General features: G+C 43.0%; 1 protein-coding gene across 2 annotated transcripts in view; it reads left to right on the top strand.

Moving 5' to 3' along the window:
• The first annotated feature begins 2,171 nt into the window (after window positions 1–2,171).
• Window positions 2,172–15,522, top strand: part of LOC111143785 (RNA binding motif protein 6) — a 105,660-nt gene continuing 92,309 nt past the window's right edge. For both annotated transcript variants that reach the window (XM_022497657.1, XM_022497656.1), the window contains exon 1: window positions 2,172–2,257. The gene's annotated coding sequence lies outside the window, so the exon portion shown is untranslated. The remainder of the gene's footprint in view (window positions 2,258–15,522) is intronic.

Below are 15,522 nucleotides of genomic sequence, written 5' to 3' on the forward strand. Positions count from 1 at the left end.
GACCTGGGTTGGAATCCCCCACCTTATGCTTTCCAGCTATGGCAATAACTTAATTTTTCTGGTCTTTGGTTTCCTTAACTATAAAAGGGGTTTCCTCATATGATTATTATAAAAATTAAATGAGATAAGGAAGTGACAGCACAATGCCAGCCATATAGTTTGATAAAGAGCAGCAATTATCATTACCCAAGGAGACTGGGTGTAAGGCAAGAATAATTAGTTCCTTAATACCATTTATCTCTTCAGAGGACAAAGTACTATCTGGTAAGGGAGAGATCCACGAACAATGGTTCAGTTTGGGAAGCAAAGTCAAAGTACCCACAGTTCCGTGTAGCTAGCTGTTCCTTCTCTTCCTCGAAACTTCTTAGTGCTGGTGTGCTCCCTGGCTCAGGGCTGGAACTCTGCTCTCCTGTCTACACTCACTCCCTTATTTCCTTGGTCACCCCTTGGTTACCTCATCCAAGTCCATGGCTTCAGATACTGGCACCAGCAATATGCTTGTACTTCCCAGATTTGCATCTCTAACACTAACCTTTTACCCTGAATTCCGGACTGATGTATCCAACTACCAATTCCATGTCTCACTTGAATACTAGGCACCAAAAATTCAACCTACCACAAACTGAGCTCCTGTTTTTCCTACTAAAACTGCTTTGCCCACATTCTTCCCTCTCTGCCCTCATCCCAACCTCCCATTTCTACTGTTACCACACAGGTACAAGTACCATCCTTCTGTGGTTGCAACAGACTCCTAATTGGCTGCATGGCTTCTGCCCTTCCTACCTTTAGCCTGTTTCCACACAGCAGCCAGAGGGATGGTATAACATGGACCTGAAGTTATGGTATTATTCTATTTAGAGCCCTCCAGTGACTCTCCATCTTCCTTTTGACAGAAACCAAACTCATTTCAGCAGAGATTGTATATCTTGTTTAGTTTTTTGTCTTCCTCCAAAAACTACCCCACACCCATATCCAGCAGGGCAGCAAATTTTATCAGCTTTGTTTGTTCCTATATCCCCAGCACCTGATACAGTGCCTGGCACACACAGGCCCTTCATACAGTTCTCGAATGAAGGAATGACTTCCAGACAAGATGCCTGAAAAGTGGGAAGACAATTTTAAAGACTACTTAACCCAAATACCTCCTTTCTCTGCAGATAAGGATTGCTTTACTTTAGAATGCTTTATAGGCTTTTCTTGCAGCAGATTCCTTTGATCCCATGATGTTGAATTTAGGCTACAAAATCAGGTTACCTTTCTGGTAGAAACACCAGGTGGCCGGAACCAGCAAGCATATCAACAGCGTAGATAACCCATCTGGAAGCTTGGACCTTGCCATTTGAAGATTAACTTAAGGAGATTCTGGAAGTGAGCTGCAAACTGAAAACGTTTCTGCTATACTGGGAGATTTGCAGATAGCCTTCCAGTTCTGAGACCTCGTAGGTAACCCTTGGCCAGATTTATTGCTTGAGATCTAGCAAGGCCCTGCGGAAGGTGGGTGAATTTTCCCTCATAGGTAGGACCACTGAACCTTTAACATAGGCGGTATTTGCTTGATATTCTTGAGCGGGGGATGCCTAACTTGGAAACCCCCTCAGAAAGAAAAGGGGACGAGCCTTTCTGATTACTTCTTCCCTAATTCAAAAGCTTCTCTTCCATCTATCCTCGGGTCTTGGGCAAAAAGGGCTAAGCTCCTGGACTGAAGGGGTCAAGAGTCAGGCGCTGGTGTGGTCCGACAACCATTTCTCCGGAAGGCTTAGGCCGGAGAAGTCTCCCTTCCATTGCCTTCACAATGAAGGGAAAGAAGGCGTCCTCGAACTAGGCCGACCAAGGCTTGATATGCGCTCCCGATGGAGAGCAAAACTCGGAGAGTCCAAGCCAACGGCAGACAGACGGCAAATCTTGTTCAACCCCCAACAGCACAGGAAGACAAATCAGGGTCTAAACCACAACCCCCAGCAGGCCCCGCGGACCTGGGGAAGCATGCCGTTCCATTGGACGCCGCCGAGCAGCGTGCCCTCACGCCTCGCCCCCGTAGGCAGCCCCGCCCCGACACGCGCGAGGCACGGCGGGAGTGGAGTCGGCGCGACCTGCCGCTGTACTCTATCTCCCGGCGGGCCGAGCGCTGAAGGCGGCGGCGCGGCGCCTTTGTGGAGGCAGCGGCCCGGCGCGGAGGAAGTTCCGGTCTCCGCGACGCTGGGTCGGTGGCGGCGGCTGAGGATTAGGAGGAGCGGGCCGCGGAGGCCGCGCTGCCTCGGTAAGGGCCTGGGGCAGTAGAGAGGGCGTGCCGGAGCCTGCGGGGAAAGAGCCAGCTTGCCAGGCCGCTATAGAAGTCGCGGGTCCGCGAGGCCTGGAAGCTGCGGCTTCCGTGTCGCGGGACGGCCGCGGCCTCGCTCGGGAAGAAGAGAGCCAAGTGGCGGTGTGGTGAGGCAGGCGCCGCCCTCGGGAGGAACGCCCCGGAATGGTCGCGGACCCGGGGCGGGGCCCGGTGCGGTGGTAGAATTACCGGTCCAGCCTCGGGGCTGTCGGCTGCGGGGTAGGGGGTTGGCGCGTGGTTACGGTTTGGTGTTTCTGGTTTGCGGGGCCGCAGGTCGGCCCTTTTTTCCTTTTTCCTGCTTTTGCAGGAATGTGATCCAGTTCTGAGGCATCGCTCGAGAGGGAGGCCTTCTTGTGCCTAGCACGTAGCCTCGTCCTTTGACCTGGCTAGACACGAGTGAGCTCGGCCGCACCACAGGGTGCGAGAGCTCGGAGCCCGGCACGCGGGGCTGTAGAACCTGGAGGCGGGGGGAGTGGTCTGGTGGGTTCTGCGCCCGTTGGGAGAATGTGAGAGGAGGGATGTTTTTTCGTATTTACTCTTCAGATTCCTTTTGGCGTTGTAAATCTGTGTTTTTCTCCTAACTTTAGTATTGATGTGCTGCTGGATTCAACCCTAGGAGCGCATTTTTTTAAAATAAAAAGGGGCATGTAAGGTACCAAAACTTTTTAAGAGTAACGGGTTTTTTTTTGTTTTTGTTTTTGTTTTTGTTTTTTGCATATTCCAGGTTTTGCATGTGAGGGTTAGAGTTGCTGGATATAAGTGAAAGAGTTGAGTAGACTCTGATGCGCTTGGTCACTTGGTTCATTTTCTGAACTCTGGATTGTACCCTAGGTTTGTTAGTCTTCAACTTTCTGTTGAGTAATGCCACCAGTGTGAATAGTTGATAATGTCAACATCAGCAAACTTGTGAGGACTGTAGGGAGAGGTATGAAGAACTAATGGATGACCGAAGGACTGGCGATGTATAAAGTAACTAATGGCGTGTTACTGTTTCGGTGAAACAGACAAGTTGGACATGAACCTTGTCTCATTAACTGGCATCTAAGTAGGTGTTTAACCTATAGGGAAGGTACTAGGTCTCTTTTCTTGGCATCTGTAGCACCCTTCTTGATAGAATTCTGTTACCAGAGTTGGGTTTATTTTTGTTGCCTTTAGGATCCTGGGTTGTTTATAGCCTTTCTGAAGAGACTTGTGAAGGCTGGGTGGGGGAGGTGAGTGCATGTTACTAAATGAACTCTCTTATTGCAGATACTTCAGCAAGGTTATAGAATTGTGCCAATGTTTAAATGTATAAACTGCTGTTAATGATCAGATTCAGGGTTGTATTAAAATTAAAATTATTGGAAGGTTCTGAAATCTTAAAGATTATAAGTCATTCCTTGATGGACTTTTTTTTAGCCATATACCAAGTGCTTAGAATTAATTTTTCTGCCACACTCCCACAATACCGTCTTCATTTCATTCACTTAGTTAATGGGGCATCTGTTGAATGCATTTTATAACCGTCCTTTCATGGTGTGGGACTCAGAATAGCAGAGTGGGTAACTGGGGGAGCTCTGGAATCGGATAGGTTTTGAATTCTTCACTCCTCCACTAATTCAGTGACATTGGATAAATTACCTTACTTAAGTTTCCTTGTATGTGAAATGAAGTTGTGAGGTGTATGTAATGCCCTTAGAACAGTGTCAGGTGTGCAGAAGGTGTTCATAAATGTTAGCCACCACGGTTGTCTTTTTTAAAAGCAGCTTTGTTGAGATATAATTCATAATTCATATGCCATACAGTTAACCATTTAAAGTGTATAATTCAATGCTTTTTATATATTACATTGCTAATTTCTTTACAAGGTTGTGGTAAATATATTTTGTTACATATGTTGTAACAAAATTCGCTATTTAAACCGTTTCTTTTTATTTTTTTTTAAGTTTGTTTATTTAAGGAATCTCTACACCCAACATGGGCTGTAACTCATTACCCGGAGATCAAAAGCCACACTTCCGATTAAGCCAGACAGGCACCCCAAGCCACTTTTAAGTGTAAAATTCAGTGCATTAGTTACATACACAGTGGTAGTGCAACCGTGACCACTATTTCCAAAACTTTTTTCATCACCCTGAGCAGAAACTCTATCCATTAAGCTAGTGACTCTCATTGTTCCTTCCATTTAGCCCCTGGTGACTTTAAATCCCTCTGAATTTGCCTGTTTTAGGTATCCCATATAAGTGAAATCATACAATATTTGTCCCTTTATGTTTCACTTACCATAATGTTTTCATGGCGCAATAATGTCATAGCAGGTATCCAAACTTCATTCCTTTTTTTCTTTTTTTTAAGTTTGTTTATTTATTTATCTTTACACCCATCATGAGGCTCAAACTTATAAACCCAAGATCAAGAGTTGGTCACTCTTGGGGCACCTGGTTGGTTCAGTGGGTTAAAGCCTCTGCCTTCAGCTCAGGTCATGATCCCAGGGTCCTGGGATCGAGCCCCACATCGTGCTCTCTGCTCGGCGGGGAGCCTGCTTCCTCCTCTCTCTCTGCCTGCCTCTCTGCCTACTTGTGATCTCTGCCTGTCAAATAAATAAACAAAAAATTAAAAAAAAAAAAAAAAAAGAGTTGGTCACTCTTTAACTGAGCCAGCCAGATGCCCCAAACTTCATTCCTTTTTTAAAAATTACAAAAAATATATTTTAAAAATTGAGATGTAATTGACATACTCATTCTCTTTTATGGCTGAATAAATATTCCATTGGTGTGAATAGGTCACATTTTGTTTATTTCTTCGTTTGTTGGTAGACAACTGTATTGTTTCCACCTTTTGGCTATTGTCAGTCATGCTGCTGTGAACATGGGCATATGCCTATTCTGGATATTAACCTTTTATCAGATACGTGATTTGCAAATATTTTCTCCCAGTCTATAGGGTGCTTTTTACTCTATAGTGGTCTTTGATGCAGGAGAGTTTTCCATTTTGATGAAATCTAATTTGCCTGTTTTTCTTTTGTTGACTGTGCCTTTGGTGTCATCGCCAAGAAATCATTGCCAAATCTAATGCGTGAAGCTTTCCCCCTATTATTGTAAGAGTTTTATAGTTTTAGCACTTACATTTAGGTCTTTGATGCATTTTGAGATAATTTTGGTGTGTGGTGTTAGGTGAAGGTCCCACTTCACTCTTCTGCACTTGGATATCCAGTTTTCCTATGAGCATTTGTTGAAAAGTATGTCTTTTCCCCTTGATAGTCTTGATACCCTTTTTGAAAATATCCTGACAATATATGTAAGAATTTAGTTCTGGTTTCTCTATTCCACTGATTTGTATGTTTGTCCTTATACCAATACCACACTGTTTTGATAACTGCAGCTTTGTAGTAAGTCGAAATCGGGAAGTGTGTCTCCTCCAACTATGTTCTTTTTCAAGATTGTTTTGGTTATTCAGAGTCTTTCGAAATGCCATGTGAATTTCAGGATGGGTTTTTTCTAAGCATTGGCTTTAGACTCAGATCGTCTTGAGTTTGCATGTTGGCTTTTTCTCATATTAGTTATATTGTTTTGGATCAAATCTCAACCTGTTTGAGCCTCGGTTGCGTGGTCTATAAAGTGGGAATAGTAACTGAGTTTACCCTACAGAGGACTTGCAATGAATAAATGAGAGTGCTTAACTGTGGTAGAGTCAGCATTCAGCTATGCTTGTCTTCATTACTCTCATTTTGGAGAGTAGGATTAGACAAACTCAGGAAGGTCCTTTCCAGCTTAATGCTATTATGATTTTAAAAATCTGAGCATAGGGGCGCCTGGGTGGCTCAGTGGGTCAAAGCCTCTGTCTTCAGCTCAGATCATGATCCCAGGGTCCTGGGATCGAGCCCCGCATAGGGCTCTCTGCTCAGCGTGGAGCCTGCTTCCCCTTCTCTCCCTGCCTGCCTCTCTGCCTAGTTGTGATCTCTGTCAGTCAAATAAATAAATAAAATCTTTAAAAAAAAAAATCTGAGCATAGTAGTAGTAGTAATAGTATTTGTTACATTGTTTTAAAATTCTTTAAAACTTTTGGGGTTCCTGGGTGGCTCAGTGGGTTAAGCCTCTGCCTGTGGCTCAGGTCATGATCTCAGGGTCCTGGGATCAAGCCCCACATCGGGTTCTCTGCTCAGCAGGGAACCTGCTTCCCCCCTCTCTCTCTGCCTGCCTACTTGTGATCTCTCTCTTTCTCTCTCTGTCAAATAAATAAAATCTTAAAAAAATAAAATTCTTTAAAACTTTTTTTGGAGACATAGTTTACATATCATAAAATTCCTTCATTGTAAGTGTTCATTTTCATGTAATCATTACCACTGTTCAGATTTAGATTTCCAGCACCTCAAAACATTCCTTACTTCCTGTTTGTTGTTTATCCCCACTTCTCCAACTGCAAGTCCTAGTATCTACTGATTTGCTTCGTATCTCTGTAGTTTTATGTTTTCTAGAAATTTCATATAATTGGAATTATGCAATTCTTTTGTGTCTGGCTTCTTTCACTTGCAGTGCTTTTTTGAGGTTCATCCATGTTGTGGCATTTTTTTTTTTTATGATATATTTCTTTTGGTTCAGCCATTCACTTATGGATGGACATTTGGACTATTTCCAGTCTGGGGCTATTATGAACAACGGGGCTATGAATATGATTGCTTCTTATGCATGATCTCCTTTACTCCTGATAGTAATTGTATGAGGTAGGTACCATTATTCCTATAGCATAGGAGAGCTTTGAGACATATAGAAGTTAAATAATTTCTCAGAGGTGCAAACTGGAGTTCTGGGGCACCTGGGTGGCCCAGTCATTATGCGTCTGCCTTTGGCTCAGGTAATGATCCCAGTCCTGAGATCAAGCCCTGCATTAGGCGCCCTGCTTGGTGGGTCTGCTTCTCCCTCATCCTCTCCCTCTGCCTGCTGCTCCTCCTGCTGTGCTCGCTCTTGCTTTCCCTCTCGAGTTCTCTTTCTCTCTCTGTGCCTAAATAAATAAAATCTTTCTTAAAAAAAGAAAACTGGAGTTCTGGTTCAAACCAGGCATTCTGACTCTAAAACACATGCACCATGGGGTGCCTGGGTGGCTCAGTTGGTTAAGGTCTGCTTTCCGCTCAGGTCATGATCCCCAGGGTCCTGGGATCCAGCCCCGCATCAGGCTCCCTGCTCAGTGGGGAGTCTGCTTCTCCCTCTCTCTGCCACTCCCTCTGCTTGTATGCTCTTTCTTTGTCAAATAAATAGAATCTTAAAAAAAAAACAAAAAACACATGCACTAGACCAGTGGTCTTAAAATCCTTTTATTCTTGGACCACATAAAATTTTTAGAAATTTCCCCCTAAAATTTTGAAAAACTTATTACCATCTTACACATTTTTTTTTAAAAGATTTTATTTGTTTGACAGAGATCACAAGTAGGCAGAGAAGCAGGCAGAGAGAGGGAGAAGCAGGCTCCTTGCTGAGCAGAGAGCCCGATGCAGTGCTTGATCCCAGGACCCTGGGGATCATGACCTGAGCCCAAGGTGGAGACTTAACCCTCTGATTCACCCAGGTGTCCCACCTTACACATTTTTAAGTCAATGTTAGTGCTTTAACATTTCTATCGTAAATGGCCGCAAACGATGTATTTTTTGGCATAATATATATTGTATGTATGCTTTATGTATATATAGACTTTAGAGCAGCAGGCTTAATTTATAAAATGTCATATAATCTAATTGGAAGATCAGATTTTTAATGTCAGTCATTTAGCCAGATCAGACTACCTCAGTGGGAACACATTCCAAATCTCAGTGATTTTTGAAATAAACTCTTAAAGTAGTAATAGGTAACATTTATTGAGCATTTTACTTATTGGCCACTGTTTTAATAGATTTGCATTTTCATTCTGTTCTGATAACTATATGAAATAGATATTAGCTTTATACTGATTTTACATATAAGTAAACTGAAGCATTTAGTTAAATACTTGCTTAAGGTCCTGTGGTGTGGCAGAAACAAGATTTACCTTCAGGCAATCCAGCTCTGAACCTAAGCAGAGTATGTCCAGAGATGGCACTTTTAGGCCTTTTCTCCTACACTGTACTGGCTTACAGTATTTGAATTAGGAGCCTGACTAATTTGCTGCTATTAGGAATCAGGATATAAAAATATTTAAACCCTGGGGAATTTCTATTTCTTTCTTTATTAAGAATATTTATTTATTTATTAGAGAGGGTGTGTGTGCACAAGCAGAGGGAGCGGGAGAGGGAGAAGCAGGCTCCCCATTGAGCAGGGAGCCCGATGTGGGGCTCAGTCCCAGGACCCCGAGATCATGACCTGAGCCAAAGGCAGACACTTAACCGACTGAGCCACCCAGATGCCCTGGGAAATTTCTGTTATAAGAAGAAGCAGCTCTAATGAAGTATTTAAATGTCTTCCTGCAGTATTAAGTCTAATTTGTACATGACTTTGAGATTCCTGTGAGATAGCCAAGTGGTGATTTCTGGCAGGCAATTTGGACTTTACAGGGGAAATCTAAAAAGCAGAGATGTGGAAATTATCATTGTAGAGATGGCAGTTACTGTGATTAAATTGGGAATAGATGCAATTCCTCATGTCTATTCAGCTTGGGCTGCCATAACAAAGTAACATGGACTGGGTGACTTGAACAGTAAAAATTTATTCCTCACATTTCTGGAGGCAGGGAAGTTCAAGGTCAGGGTTCCTTCTGATTTGGTCCAGGTGAAAATCCTTTTGATTTGCAGACTGCTGCCTTCTTACTGTGTCTTTATTTGGCTGAGAGACAAATCATTTTTTTTTTTTTTTTTTGTCTTTTCTTACAAGGGCACTAATCCCATTCACCAGTGCTCCACTCTCATGACCCAGTTACCTCTCAAGGCCCCCACCTCCAAATATCATCACATTGGGTATTAGGGCTTCAACATAAGAATGGGGGAGTGTGGGGGGCACCTGGGTGGCTCAGTGCGTTAAAGCATCTGCCTTTAGCTCAGGTCATGATCCCAGGGTCCTGGGATCAAGCCCCACATCGAGCCCCACATCGGGCTCTCTGCTCAGCAGGGAGCCTGCTTCCCTTCCTCTCTCTGCCTGCCTTCTGCCTATTTGTGATCTGTCAAATAAACAAAATCTTAAAAAAAGGGGGGGGTGGGTACAAACATTCACTTCATAGCACCTAGGGGTGGCATGTGGATCAAGAATAGTGCTAAGGCGAAATAAGTCAATCCAAGAAAGACAATTATCATATGATGTCTCTGAATGAGGAATTTGAGAAGTAGGTTATGGGGGGTGGGGAGGGAAAAAATGGAACAAGATGGGACTGGGGAGGGAGACAAACCATAAGAGACTTGTCATCTCAGGAAACAAACTGAGGGTTGCTGGGGGGTGAGGGGAGGAGGGATAGGGTGGTGGCTGGGTTATGGATATTGGGGAGGGTATGTGCTATGGTGAGTGCTGTGAACTGTGTTTAAGACTGATGATTCACAGACCTGTACCCCTGAAGCAAATAATACATTATATGTTAGTTAAAGAAAAAAGAATAGTGTTAGGAAACAGTGTAGAGCCTTGGGAGTTAGCAATATTTGGTGGACATTTATTTAAATAATATTTAAAGGTAGGGTGCCTGGGTGGCTCAGTCGTTAGGGGTCTGCCTTCGACTCATGTTGTGATGCCGGGGTCCTGGGATTGAGCCCCACATCCAGCTCCCTGCTTGACTGGAGGTCTGCTTCTCCCTCTCCCCCTACTTGTGTTCCCTCTCTCACTGTGTCTCTCTCTTAAAAAAAAAAAATATATATATATATATATATTTAAAGGTTTTGTGTGTGTGTGTGTGCGGGTGTGTGTGTATTTTTGCATGAGAAAGACTTGAGTGTTTATAAGCAAAAAAGTAGCAGTCTACAGAACGGGAATATGGGCAAAAAAAGAAGTTGAGTGATAGAGAAGTATAAGCGTAGGTTCTTCAAACTACGGTCTTCAACCTGTGGGTACACAAAATCATTCTAGGGAGAATGCAGGCATATGTATATGTATATTTTTAAAGTTTTTTTTTTTTTTAGATTTTATTTATTTGACAGATAGAGATCACAAGTAGGCAGAGAGGCAGGCAGAGAGAGAGAGAGGAGGAAGCAGGCTCCCTGCTGATCAGAGAGCCCGATGTGGGGCTTGATCCCAGGATCCTGGGATCATGACTTGAACTGAAGGCAGAGGTGTTTTTTGTTTTTTTTATTGTTTTTTTAAGATTTTATTTATTTATTTGTCATAGAAAGAGAAGCGAGAGCGAGCACAGGCAGACAGAGTGGCAGGCAGAGGCAGAGGGAGAAGCAGGCTCCCTGCCAGGCTAGGAGCCTGATGTTGACTCGATCCCAGGACGCTGGGATCATGACCTGAGCCGAAGGCAGCCACTTAACCAACTGAGCCACCCAGGTGTCCCGAAGGCAGAGGTTTTAACCCACTGAGCCACCCAGGTGCCCCCTTTTTAAAGATTTATTCATTTTATAGAGAGAAAGAGAATGCATGAGCAGGGGGAGGGGCAGAGGGAGATGGAGGGAGAGAGGCAGACTGCACTGAGTGTGGAGCCTGACAAGGGGCTCAGTCTCATGACCCGGAGATCATGACCTGAGCCAAAATCAAGAGTCCAGTGCTCAACTGACTGAGCCACCCAGGCATCCTTGCATATGTATGGATTTAAAGGAATAAGTGTGCAAAACTTCACCTTCCATAAATATTCTTCTAAGAATGAATCTTGCTTCTAAATGTAAGAACTAGGGGCACCTGGGTGGCCACCTAGATGGTTAAGTGCCTGCTGGGTCGTGATCTCCTGGTCCTGGGATCAAGCCCCATGTTGGGCTTCTGGCTCAGCCGGGCATCTACTTCTCCCTCTTCCTCTTCCCCCTGCTTGTGCGCGCTCTCTCAAATTAATAAATAAAATCTTAAAATAAAAATAACCTAAAACCATAAATACATTGGATTTGGAAATGATCTCCTGGGTATGACACCAGAGACATAGGCAACAAAAGGAAAAATAGACAAATTAGACTTCATCAAAATGAAAAATTTTCCTTCACCAAAGAACACTGTGAACAGAGTAAAAACGCACCCCACAGAATTGGAGAAGATATTTGTAAATCACATATCTGATAAGGGATTAATATCCAGAATATATAGTAAGGTTCTAAACTCAACAACAAAAATACAACCTGATTCAAAAATGGGCAAAGGACTTCTATAGTCATTTCTCTAAAGAAGGTTATACAGATGGCCAATAAGTCCATGGAAAGAGGTTCATCATCATGAATGATTAGGGAAATGCAAATCAAAATGACAGGGAAATGCCACTTCACACCCATTAGGGTGATGATTATCGGAACAAGAACAAAACACCTCCAAAACAAAATAAGATGGTGTGGATGAAATTGGAACTTGTATTATTTTCCTAGGACTGCTATAACAGCATACCACAGATGAGGTGGCTTAAACAACAGAAATTTATTTTCTCTTGCTCTGGAGGCTAAATTCTAAGATCAAGGCATCAGCGGGGTTGGGTTTTGGTAAGGCCTTTCTCCTTGGCTTGTAGAAGAAGGCTGCCTTCTTTCTGTGTCCGCACACAAAATTTCCTCTGTGCATGCATTCCCAGTGTCTCTTCCTCTGACACCAGACTTACTGGATTAGAGTCCCACTCTTAAGACCTCTTTTAGGGGCACCTGGGTGGCTCAGTGGGTTAAAGCCTCTGCCTTTGGCTCAGGTCATGATCCCAGGGTCCTGGGATGGAGCCCCGAGTCAGGCTCTCTTCTTGGCGGGAAGCCTGCTTCCCTTCCTCCCTCTCTGCCTGCCTCTCTGCCTACCTGTGATCTCTGTCTGTCAAATGAATAAATAAAATCTTCAAAAAAAAAAAAAAAGTCTGTGTTGGTGGTATAGTGGTGAGCATAGCTGCCTTCCAAAAAAAAAAAAAAAGACCTCTTTTAACCTTATGTCCTTAAAGGCCCTCTCTTCAGGTACAAACCCATTGGGGGTTAGGAGTTTAGCATATGAATGGGATGGGGGGGCACAATTCAGTCCGTGACAGAACCTTTGTGCCCTATCGCTAGGAATGTAGAATGGAGAAACTGGTGGAAAACAGTTTGGTGATTCCTCATAAATTAAAAATAGAATTACCATGTGAGCCAGCAATTCCACTTTTTTTTTTTTTTTAAGATTTTTTAATTTATTTATTTAATAGAACACGAGCAAGGGGAGTGGCAGGCAGAGAGAGGGGGAGAAATTGGTTCCTTACTGTGCAGGGAGCCTGATTCGGGGCTCGATCCTAGGACCCTGGGATCATGACCGGAGCTGAAGGCAGATGCTTAACTGACTAAGCCACTCAGGTATCCCTAAAGCTGCAATTCCACGTTTAGGTATATGTCCAAAAGAATTGAAAGCTGAGTTTGAAAGAGATACTTATACACCCAGGTTCGTTCTTCGAAGTAGCCAAAAGATGGAAGTAACCCAGGTGTCCATTGTCTATCAGTGGATGAAGGGATAAATAAAATATGGTGTATACATACAATGCAATATTACTCAGCCTTAAAAAGTAATGAAATTCTGGGGCTTCTGGGTGACTCCATCATTTAAGCAATCAACTCTTGATTTCAGCTCAGGTCATGATCTCAGGGTTGTGAGGTTGAGCCCTGCATTGGGATCCACACTGGGCGTGGAGCCTGCTTGAGATTCTCTCCCTCTGCCCTTCCCATCCCCCTCTCTCCCTCTTTAGGGGAAAAAGAAGTGTGTGTGTGTGTGTGTGTGTGTGTGTGTGTGTGTTTAAAAATAGTAATGAAATTCTAATCGATGCTGCAATGTGGCTGAACCTCGAAGATACTATGCTAAGTGAAATAAGCCAATCACAAAAGGTCAAATATTAAATGGTTCCACTAGTATTTTGAAGTACATAGAGTAGTCAGAATCGTAGAGACAGAAAACAGAATGGTGGTTGCTGAGTACTGTTGAGAGGGAAATGAGGAACTGCTGTTTAATAAGTACAAATTTTCAGTTTTGCAAGAAGAAAGTTCTGTGGATGGATGGGGATGATGGTTATGTAACATGAACATATTTAATGCCACTGAACTATACACTTAAATATGGTTAAAATGGTAAATTTTATATATAATTTCTAAAAATAATTTTTTAAAAAGTATGTATTTATTTGAGAGAGAGAAAGAGAGTGATGGGAGGAGCAGAGGAAGAGAAACAAGCAGACTCCACATTGAGTGCAGAGCCCAGCATGGGGCTTGATCCCAGGACCCTGAGATCATGACCTGAGCTGAAATCAAGAGTTGGATGCTCAACTGACTGAGCTCACCCAGATGTCCCCAAAAATAATTTTTAAAAAAGAATGGATCTTGGGGTGCCTGGATGGCTCAGTCATCAAAGTCGTCTGCCTTTGGCTCAGGTCATGATCCCAGGGTCCTGGGATTGAGCCCCATATCAGGTTCCCTGCTCAGTGGGAAGCCTGCTTCTCCCTCTTCCACTCTCCTTGCTTGTGTTCCCTCTCTCTTTGTCAAATAAATAAAATCTTTAAAAAACAAAAAAAAAGAATGGATTTTGTTGATTCTCCATTTCCACCTCCCCTTTCTTACTCATCCTTCTCTCCACTTTACCAAAAAGGGATCTCTCCATTTGAAATCTAACTAAAGTGTACTACCGCAAGGATGGGAATCCTCAAGACACCAAACTATGTGTTTATTTCATCTCCTTTGGAAGGGTGTTTGGGTTGGTTCCATTTTTTTTAAGCTATTATGAATAAAGCTGTTATGAACATTTTTGTACCAAGTTTTCATTTGTCTTAGGTAAATACTTAGAAGTGAAATTGCTGAGTCATAGGTTAGTTGTCAGACCAGTTTCTAAAGTGGTTGTACCATCTTGCATTCTTTCCAGCAGTGTGTGAATTCTAATTGCTGAAAATCCTTGTGTATTTGCTTTAGGAAGTTTTTTTAATTTTGGCAGTTCTACTGGGTGGGTATTAGTATCTCATTGTGGTTTTAATCTGTTTTCCTTATGACTAATAATAGTAAGTATTTGTCAGATGTGTGTTAACAAATATTTACTCCTATTCCATAGTTTGCCTATTCATTTTTTAAACAGTGTCTTTTGAAGAACAGGTTTTAATTAAAAAAAAATTTTTTTTATGGTTCATGCTTTTGGATCTTTTATAGAAGACTTTGCTGACAAAAAGCTCAAAAAGATTTTCTCCTTTATTTTCTTTTAGAAGCTTTGTAGTTTTAGCTTCTACATTTATGTCTGATCCATTTTAATCAGCTTTTAAGTATGGTGTGATGGAGGGCAAGCAAGTACCATCGAAAAGGAATCAGGAGGAGCGCCTGGGTGGCTCAGTGGGTTAAAGCCTCTGCCTTCAGCTCAGATCATGATCCCAGGGTCCTGGGATCGAGCCCCACATCGGGCTCTCTGCTCAGCAGGGAGCCTGCTTCCCCCTCTCTCTCTGCCTGCCTCTCTGCCTACTTGTGATCTGTCTGCCAAATAAATAAATAAAATTAAAATTAAAAAAAAGGAATCAGGATATGGTTCTGGAGGGGGAGCCTGGGAAACAGATGCCACATCTAGGGATGGCAGCAGGTGTATACATTTCCCTTTCCAAATCTAAGGACTCTTTAAAGGCCCTGTAATTGGAACCAATACACCTAAAATCTTTTAATGGAAATTTTGCAAGGGACAAGGATGCTGCCAGCAGCCGCTGATTCCCACAGTGCATATTAAAGTTGCTACTGTCTAAAACCTCAGAGGTGGATCTTACTTGGTAAGTGCTCAAATCAACCTTTGCCTGTTGATGCTCCCTCGATGTTCTTAACCGAGTGTCCTGTGGAAGCCCAAAGCATATACTTTGGGAAGAATGAGAGTGTTTGGAGCAGGATCAAGCTGCTGTATACTGCAGATAAAATAGGACCCCTGGTTCTGCTCTGCTGGCTTTTGGAACTGAAATCATGATTAAAAAGGATGGCCCTGGGTATTCAAATTATGCTGTTAGAGGTAAAATTCTTGGACCTTTGCAAGATGGACCAGAGTGGAAGTGTTTGCCAAGAATTCATTCTTTCTTTCTTTCTTTCTTTCTTTTCTTCCTTCCTTCCTTCCTTCCTTCCTTCCTTCCTTTCCTTCCTTCCTTCCTTCCTTCCTTCCTTCCTTCCTTCCTTTCTTTCTTTCTTTCTTTCTTTCTTTCTTTCTTTCTTTCTTTCTTTCTTT

The sequence above is a fragment of the Enhydra lutris genome, unplaced genomic scaffold (genome assembly GCF_002288905.1).
Source record: "Enhydra lutris kenyoni isolate GAN:26980312 unplaced genomic scaffold, ASM228890v2 scaffoldscaffold10, whole genome shotgun sequence".
Lineage (NCBI taxonomy): Eukaryota > Metazoa > Chordata > Mammalia > Carnivora > Mustelidae > Enhydra > Enhydra lutris.